Below are 9,664 nucleotides of genomic sequence, written 5' to 3' on the forward strand. Positions count from 1 at the left end.
CAGACATTTGGGTCAGTTCTGTGCATGTGATTGAACAAATTGCCTTTCATCTCTGTTGTGCCGTTCGCTATGGTTTTACTTTTCTGAGACTTTTGTTTCTCCTGTCTTGAATATGAAAAAAAGAATCCGAAAACGATAAACTATGCATTTTTGCTGCAAAAAAACACAAATGTATGAAATAATAAATGATTTGTAAACACAGTGTTGAGGCCTGGATTCATATGTGTCTGTGAATGATCAGAGTGTATTCTTCAGCTAAGTATTCCCAAACTAACACTGAATGTGTGGGAAAACTCTCAGTACTCAGGAGGCTGAGACTGGCCTGAGCCTCGTATTGAGTTATCTAGCAAGCCACTGTCTGGGGAAAAAGTAAAGCATGTGTAATCGTGGTAAGTGTAAGGAAATATGACAATCAGAAGAATATTATTGCCCTGAAAAATCCTCCATATATTATTTTTTACAGCATTAGTTAAATGAAAAAGGAAAATTCCTAAGGTACTTTGAGGCAGGATATAAATAAACTCAGTGATTTTTAAAGGGTGTGTGTACATGGTCCATGGGTACTGGGCAGCGAACGCTCTCTTCGAACTCTAATAATGTTGGGAATTTACAATACTTTCATTCCCAAATGCTACTAGGAAGGAAGACAGCTTAAGTCTGAAGCATTTTCATACTAAGCACTAAAGTAGTAAAGCTTCAGGCCAACTTAGCTCTGAGGCATTTTAGGACTAAAGCCTTTAAATCACACCGACTCTCTTGGAGGCTTTGGTTCTTAGGGACAGGAAATTTTCCTTTCAATGAAGCAAGGTTTATAGAAGGAACAGTGGACAGTTCGGAGAATATGGAGAGTTGATGGCCAGACCACGCGGGAGAGTCCAGCTGAGAACCCCTGCTCTTCTCCAGAGTGGTTCTCCAGGGCACTGCTACCAGCCAAGCCAACTCCAGCTTCTCTCTAGCTTGGCTGTGTCTGTCCCCAATTCAAACTCTGGGAAAGAGTATCTGATTGGCTTACCTTAGGTCACATGACCTTTTTAAAAAGACAAGATATGGCTGGCTGTCATTTGAGCCTTTTTTTAGAACCACCAGAAGGTTTGAGACAGTTGCCCACAGGAAGGCTGAAAGACAGACAAAACTAACTGCTAGCCTTTTCATCCACCCTCAGTGCCATATGGTAGAGAGGCAAACCACACATCCATGTCATTGAGGATGAAGACAAGGCTGCCTTAAAGGAAAGTGAGAGCTTGTGTCCCTGAAGCAGTCAAACAAGTGTCCTACTACTATGGGATTCCTACTGAAGGCCAGAAGGAGGGAAGAGTGCTAACATACAGAAACAGTAGCAGCCATAGCCCGGTCCCTCCCTCCGCAGCTAGCGCATGTCCTCCCTATACAAGCATTCGTCACAGAACACACCGACTACCCGGATGTTCTAGCATCCATTCCCCCACTTCCCAAAGACAACCCTAAACCCTGACTTGGTACTTCAGCCCCAGAACCCCCCCCCCCCAGACTAGGATTCATTAAGACATTTGGATGCCTCCCAACATGAAATAAGGCCACACTGAAGAGGGCTACTCCATCTGGCTACCCGGTGTCTCCTGAACCTGCTCAGACACCTTCCTGCTGCTCTCAGACTCAACTTGCCACTTGTCCCTCTCCCAGTCTGCATGGAGAAGCTGCTCCTAGGCTTCCCTGGACTGTGTAAAGATCCTGCCAGTGGAGTAAACTGGTAGGAGATTGGACTGGAAGGAAGGGAGCAGAAGGTATTTTTCTTCTTTTCCAGGCTTCTACTTTTTTTCCTTCTTGAGTGTACAACCTTGGTTACTGATGTCAGCCGTTGCCTAGCCTGGACAGGAAAGGGAAAGAAAAGAGTAACTTCAGCATGGCTCAAGTAGTCAGTCACACGCAGACTGTTTAGTCCGTGTCTGAAGCCTTTGGACTTTCTCTTACAAAGTTCCCTTCATTTTAGGGTTCAGTTTAGATTGGATTTACTGCTGAAACTCAAAGTTATCTTGGCTTTTCTGCAAGGTTTGTCTACCTCAGTCATGTGTAGTAGGACTGTTATCAAACTTGAGGTCAGAGTCTGAACCCAAGAATTGAAGTTTGGCAACAGGTCCACAAAAAGCCAATTAAAATAGCCAACTAGAGTAAAAAGCAGCCACCTTGGGAAGATAGACACAGAAAACCAGTGTCCCCACTCCCAACCGCACCAAGTTCATCTTTGAGATGGCCCATCATTGTCTGGGCTTCAGTCTCGCCTTCGAAGGTGGTCTGACAAGTTTTTTTTTTAAAGAATTATTTATTCACTTTACATGTATGAGTACACTGTCGCTGTCTTCAGACAAGAGAAGAGGGCATCAGATCCCACTACAGATGGTTGTGAGCCACCATGTGGTTGCTGGGAATTAAACTTAGTACCACTGGAAAAGCAGTCAGTGCTCTTAACCGCTGACCCATCTCTCCAGCCAAACAAGATTTTTAGAACTGTGAAATATCTTTTCTGGAGACAAGTTGCACAGCACTACCCCCAACAGGAGATCTTTCCTCCCAGCATGAGATGCCTAGAGAAATTCCCCTGTCTTGGAATCTATTGTCTCAATAGTCTGATAGATCAAGAGAAGAAAGTGTCTCTTTGGAATATCTTTATTTCTGCCTGGTGGTTTACTGGATCATACAACCCAGCCCACCTCAACTCAGCTAGCCCAACTCTTTAGGATCTGCACATTAAATCTTTGTAAAAATTCATTAAATTTTAGAAATGACTTTTATTTATCTATTGGGTGGGGAGTTGTGCCACAGCGCGTGTGTGGAGATCAGAGGACAATTTGAAATTGCTGGTTCTCTACTTCCAACATGTAGTAAGTTTGTAAGAAACATTCTATTAAACAAGAAGGTAACAACTTAAAATAGTTTCAGGAAGTCCCTGAAACTGACCAGATTCACTAGCCCACTCCCTGCCAGTGTAAGCAATAAAGGCTAAGCATCCCCGATGCAAAGAAGACTTCTCATATGAGCAAAGCTGTCACCCATGCTGTAGTATCCTTTTGTGATACAGTTGTCGTTGAGTCATTTCTGCACCTATAAGCAGCCCCTTACCCACAGCCTTTTAAGCAACCTCAATAAAATTCATTGGTTCATGAAGTTGGACTTCATGAAGTTGATGGTTTGTTGTAAGTTCCCTCTTAGGGAAGTAGACCTGTGTGTTACATCTCCCCAGGTAAAGCTTTGTCACACAGTACATAGTGATTGGACTCAGGCCAGCATGCATAGTGACAAGCACTTATGCCTGCTATCTTAGGGTTTCTCTTTGTGATACAACACCACACCAAAAGCAACACGGGAAGGAAAGGGTTTATTTCTGCTTACAACTCTCAGGTCACAATCACTGAGGGAAGCCAGAGAAGGAACTCAAGGTAAACCCAGAGGCAGGAACTGAAGCTGAGGCCTTGAAGGAACTCTGCCTACTGGTTCATTCCTACTGGCTTGCTCAGACTGCTTTCTGATCCAACCTAGCACCATCTGCCCAGGGGCAGCACCACCCACATTGAGCTGGGCCCTCAGAGGTATTTTCTCAATTGCAAGTCCCTCTTCCCAAATAGGCCTAGGTTTATTTCAGGCTGATGAAAGCCAACCAGCTCACCCGCTGAGCCCTTTTTGGCAGCCCTGCAATATTTCATGGGTAAGGGCAGGTTTTCTGCATCACTGATACTCATAGTACTTCCTCCCCAGTCCTCCACACAGGTATTTCAAGTCTCTAACCCCATGACTCTTCACCTCTCCTGAATTACGGGTCCCACCACCTCCCACCTGTTCAGGAACTACACAGTACCTACCCATCATGCACTGCTCTACAGTGTGTCCTCAGCTATTTCCTCCCAACCAAATTAGTCATGAGTGCATCAAAACATGGACTCCTAGTGGCTTCCATTTCCCAGTTAAGAACATTGCCTTGTCCCTCTTATACTACCCTTTAGCCATCATCTGCTCTCTGGTTTACAGTAGCTCTTGGAAAGATGCTGGATGCTTGAATGTTGTTCTTCCTTACCTCCTACTCCTCTCACCCACTGTGCCCTCAGTCCATTCATCTTCCTGCAATTATTAACCACACCCTCAATGACTAATAAATTTATTAATTAGTTATTTATTTGTATTTGTACGTGTGTATGTGCATGCATGTGTGTGTGCGTGTATGTGGTGTGTGTGTGTGGTGTGTGTGTGTGGGTGTGTGGTGGGTGTGGTGTGTGTGGGTGTGTGTGGTGTATGTGTGTGTGTGTGTGTGTGTGTGTGTGTGGTGTGTGTGTGTGTGTAGGGAAGGGAGGCATGTAGATGTACTAGACCATGCACAGGTGTGTGGAAGCCACAGACCAGTGTCTTCATCTATTATTCCCCACCCTAGTTTTCCAGACAGGATTTCTCACTGAACCTGGAGCTTGTCGCTTCAACCAGAGTGGTTGCCCAGTAAGCCCTTCGGTCTGAGCATCTCTGCCCTGGAGTGATGCAGTTGCAGACTTGTGCCACCATGCCCAGCTTTCCCCTGGGTGCTAAGAATCCAAATTCAGGGCCCTCATGCTTTACAGCAATCTGTCTGAGCCATCCCCCCAGCCTGACAGACATTTCTGAGATCCTCTTTCCCACTGCTTTCTCTTTGAGACACTCTCCAGGGCCTGTAACTTTCTGCTCCTCTCACTGTCCCCTTGCTGGCTTATCTTCTGCAGCCATGCCTTTGTGAAGTCAGCTGTCTCAAAGTACGAACAGAAACCACTGACAGCACTACATTTCCAGGTCTTGGTCAGCAGCTCTGGATTCCACTGCTGGGGGTGGGAGGGTCAGCACTTCTGCTTCACCAGCGTATTGCCATTCTTGACCTCAGGAAACTTGACCTTGGCTCTAGATTCTTGTGGTTTTATCCAGTGAGTTTGTAAGGTGGCCATCACCTGATCATGAATACTCTTCGCTCCAATCGCCTAAGTGGGTTCTGCTGTCTGCAGCCGAGTTCAAAGTGTCACCCCAGCTGAGAGGGGGAAAAAGATGATCGGAAATGTGAGAAAAGCTGGGCATAAGTGACTGAGATCATGGGGAGGTGGAGACAGAAGGATCATGAATTCAGGACAGTTCTTAGCTACATACTGAAGTCCATGCTTGCCTGGGCTACGGAATGAGTTTGAGGCCAGTGAAGCTTCATGGGACCCTGTCATAAACTGGGGTGTTAGAGGCGATTCTGAAAATGGGGAAATCAAAATAAAAATGAAATGATACATAGGAAGACAATTACCTAGAAATTTCCCCCTTTAATGAGAATTTTAAATGAGTCTGGTCTAGGGATCCCAATGATACAAACAGTCAATGTTCCAAAAAGGTAAGTAATCTACACAGACAGGGAAACTCAAAAATTTAAAACTAGGTATAGTGAGCCTGTAATTCCAGCCCTCTGTAGTCATTTAGGGTTAGCCAGACCTAAATAACTTGTCCCTAGTTCAAAAAAAAAAAAAAAAAAAAAAAGCTAAAGGAAGGTCACGGCTTTATTCCTCATGCTTAAAAAACAAAGATTCCAACACAAACACACAAAGAAGACAGTACACTGAGACGCACATACTAGAAAAGGATGTCTAAAACTATGGACTGTTCGTAACGCTGACATGTGAGAGGGGGTAAGAGAAGAACTACGAATCCTGGTTCCTCATGCACTCAGCACCCGCAGCCTGCAAGGGAAGGAAGTCAGTTCCACAGAACTTCCAGTGCTTTTTAACCACTTGCGAATGATGTTCTTCCTGTTTCAGAAATCCACTATCGGTTCCTGCTCTCTTTTTTTTTTTTCCTTGCAAGGTAAAATGATTCCTTTAAACATGGGGGGTGGTGCTTTTAAAATCTGTAATGTTTAAAGCTATAGGATTAATAAGAGAGAATTCATGTCCACCTGCTCACACACTTTCTTCCCCTCTCACCCAGATCCTCTACAACATAGAAAAATGTGTAGGAAACTTCCAGAAGGGTGGACATCGTGTGGATGTTTATCAGTATAAAACATAATTCTCTTCAAGATATAATCATGGCTTCCATTTGATTGCAGGGCACAGTGGCTCACACCTATAATCATGGCTCTTCGGTCAAGGCGGGATGATGGCCAAGGGCTTAAGGCAGCTCGGGAGAGTGAGAGTGAGGGTTTCTGCTCCAAACCCTCTTAATTCAGTGGTGGTTGTATGAGTGGGTTTTTACCTCACTGTAGATCTGATGGTGTTCTATAAATGTGAGTTCAGAGTTCCTTTAGGTTCTGATTTTAGTTCACAGAAACATAAAACACCAAAGGAAACTGATTTCAAACCATAGATCTGGGACAGGCAAGATGGATGGATGAGTTGGTAAAGGCTCTTGATTTCAAGCCTGATGATCTGAGTCCAATCCCTGGAACCCACATAGCAGGAGAGAACTGAATCCTTCAGGTTGTACACGCACACACACACCACACACCGTCCCTCTCTTTCTCTCTTACACACCATGGTTCTCTCTCTCTCTCTCTCTCTCTCTCTCTCTCTCTCTCTCTCTCACTGCCCCTCCCTCAATATCTCTCTCCCTCCCTCTTTCTTTGTCTCTCTCTCTCACATAAATACATACCCACAAAACAATTTAATAAAATGTACAGGACAGATGTTTCTGCTGTAATGCAGTAAATCAGCCGTAAGAAGACTACACTCATTCTATTTTCCCTCCACTGCTATTGCTGTTTTGATTCTATTCTGGTTTTGATTTGATTTTTTTTTTTTAAATCTTGAATTTGGTATTTTACTTTAGTCAATTTTATCTTCTAGAGAAAAGGCCAAATATGGAAATGACAGCTGTGAAACCTGGCCAAAAGTCCCTCATTTTAATTTCTGGTGTTCCCTTTGTCTTGCCAAATGCAAAGCTAATCTATAGGAGTCAGCGTAATATGTAAGGAAAACAATCTGACTCAGATGATATAAGTTGGGACTTACCGCATGCATAAGGGGCAGCTTTGACACATGAACCATGAACCCTCTACTCAGTGTTCTTTCTCTTTCTTCTACTTATTCTTGAGTGTGTGTGTGTGTGTGTGTGTGTGTGTGTGTGTGTGTGTGTGTGTGTGGTATAGACATGTGCATTTAAGTTCAGGTGCCTGAGCAGGCCAGAATAGTGGGTCAGATCTCCTGGAGCTTGACTTACAGACTGTTGTTAGTCTCGTGACTTTAGTTCCGGAAACTGAACTTTGGTTCTCTACCACAGTGGTATATCCTCTTAACTGGAGAACTTTCTCTATTCTTGCTGTTATAGTTACATAAATGGTCTCAACAAAAGTATCTTTCAAGTCACAGTGCCCCCTTTGCTCCCCCCACAAATGCTGGTGCCGGTTCATAACCTCTCCTGAGAATCCACATGCCATCTTGAACTATAGGTGGCCTTAGTTGTCTGGGCCACATTTGGGTCTTGAATCATCCTTGGTTAATTGAATGGGGTGCTATGTAGTCATTGTCCACAACTTTGTGTTGGGGCAGAGTGAAGTTCCTTACAACAAAAAAATTTGGGGAACAGCTGTACCCCAAATTGGGAATAGAATTCTTAAACTTCATTAGCACCTCAACACATACACACACACACACACAAACTATGCTTAGAGACACAGGGTTACTATGCTTATGAGAGGGCTCCCAGAAAGACCTCTTTCAGATCCAGCAGAAGGAAGTGATGTGTAGGTGGGAGAAGAGAAGGCTCAAGACTCTCACTGGATTCCTGTGAGGCCACCACAGGAGCACATTTGGGAGCAGCCAGCAGCCTGTGGGGAAGTCCTCGAGATAGATATTATCTTGATTAATTATTGACGTGGTCTGGCCACCGTGGGTGAGCCACCCCTGGGCAGATGGCCCTGTGTTTTAGAAAACTAGCACCCCGAGAGAGCCGTGGGAGCAAACCAGGAGGCAGTTTTCCTGCATGGTCTCTGCAACAGTTTCTGTCTCTAGTTCCTGCCCTGACTTCCCTTCATAATGGACTGTAAAATACCGAAACCCAGACAAACCCGCTCTTTTCTAATATGGTTTGGATCATGGCATTTTATCAGAGCCATAGAGGCCTAACTAGGACAATAAGTGAGCTTCAATAGGGACAACGTGTGAACCACATACAAAATTTTCAGTAAGCATGTTAAAAGTACAGAGTCAAGTGATGACTAAAGTTATCTTTAAATACAATATTTTGAAGATATTTTAATTAGTTATAACACAGAAATATAATTTATATTTTATTATATATTGTATTATATAATTATATATTAATTATATATTATTACATTATAAGTAATTCAATCATTTATACTGTAAACATAATTATAAATAATAGATATAAATATATAAATATAATATATAAACACATAAAATACTACTTATAATTAATATAGCTAGTAAATTAAAATAATGTCCTCAAAGATAACTAAAGTCAACATTTTTGTTATGTTACATGTTTTCTTTTCTTTTCTTTTTTTTTCCTTTTTTTTTTTTGGAGCTGGAGACCGAACCCAGGGCCTTGCACTTGCTAGGCAAGTGCTCTACCACTGAGCTAAATCCCCAACCCCATGTTACATGTTTTCTTTGCACCAGTGTTACCATTTCAAAGTGTGCCTCTATGCTGGACAGCTCATGGTAGCTGTTCTCTGAGGTCTGTATAGACAGACTCCTTTCATCCTTCATCATACAGCCACCATTTCCTTTCCTACCCATCACTCATCACTCAGTGTCCTTCTCTTGTGTTTCCTCCTCTGCCATAGTTTGCTCTCAGTTGCTGTGATAAACTCCAGGACCAAAAGCAACTCGGGAAGCAACTCGCAGATTATGGGCCATTGTGTTGAGAACACAGAGCAGGAACCTGAGGTCAGGAACTGAAGCAGAGACCATGGAGAAGTGCTGCTGATTGGTCGGCTCACCTTGCTGTCTGGTATAAGCCAGGACCACCTCCCCAGGGTGGCACTGCCCGCAGTAGGCTGGGTCCTCTCACATCGATCATTAATCAAGAAAATGCCCTGAACACTCGCCCACAAGCCAGTCTGATAGAACAGCTTCACAGCTGACATTCTTTCTTACCAGGTGACCCTGGCTTATGTCAAGTTGACAAAAAAGCCCAACCAACACACTGCTCAGGAAAGCCCAGGCTCTGCGACCACAGGTTGGACCTTCAGCATCCATCACAGTCCCTGGCACCTTGTTAGGACACACACACACACACACACACACACACACAAGCACACTATACACACACACTATATATATATATATATACACATATATATATATATGTGTGTGTATATATATGTATATCTGTATGTATATATGAAAAGATGAGTAAATGGATAATTTGGCAGTCCTTGTTGGAAGAAGCAGTTTGACATGATAGAAGCTTAGCTTCCAAGAATGAAAACCTCTAACCAGGGGAGAGGTCCCAGAAAGAGGCAAAATCAGTACATGCTTCCAAATGACCAAAGAAAGTAGTTTTGCTTCCTGTCAGTGAACAAAATTAGAGGCATTTGAGTTTGCAAGTTTCCTGTGATATTAAACTCTTAAGTCCCTATTAATAAGAACAGAGTGCAAAAGTGAGGCCATGCCTTCTTAGACCCCGAAATGAAGTGTCCAGTTGCACAAGGGCTGTATTACCGGCAGTGACACGGCATTTG

This window comes from Rattus norvegicus, chromosome 8 (genome assembly GCF_036323735.1).
Source record: "Rattus norvegicus strain BN/NHsdMcwi chromosome 8, GRCr8, whole genome shotgun sequence".
NCBI lineage: Eukaryota > Metazoa > Chordata > Mammalia > Rodentia > Muridae > Rattus > Rattus norvegicus.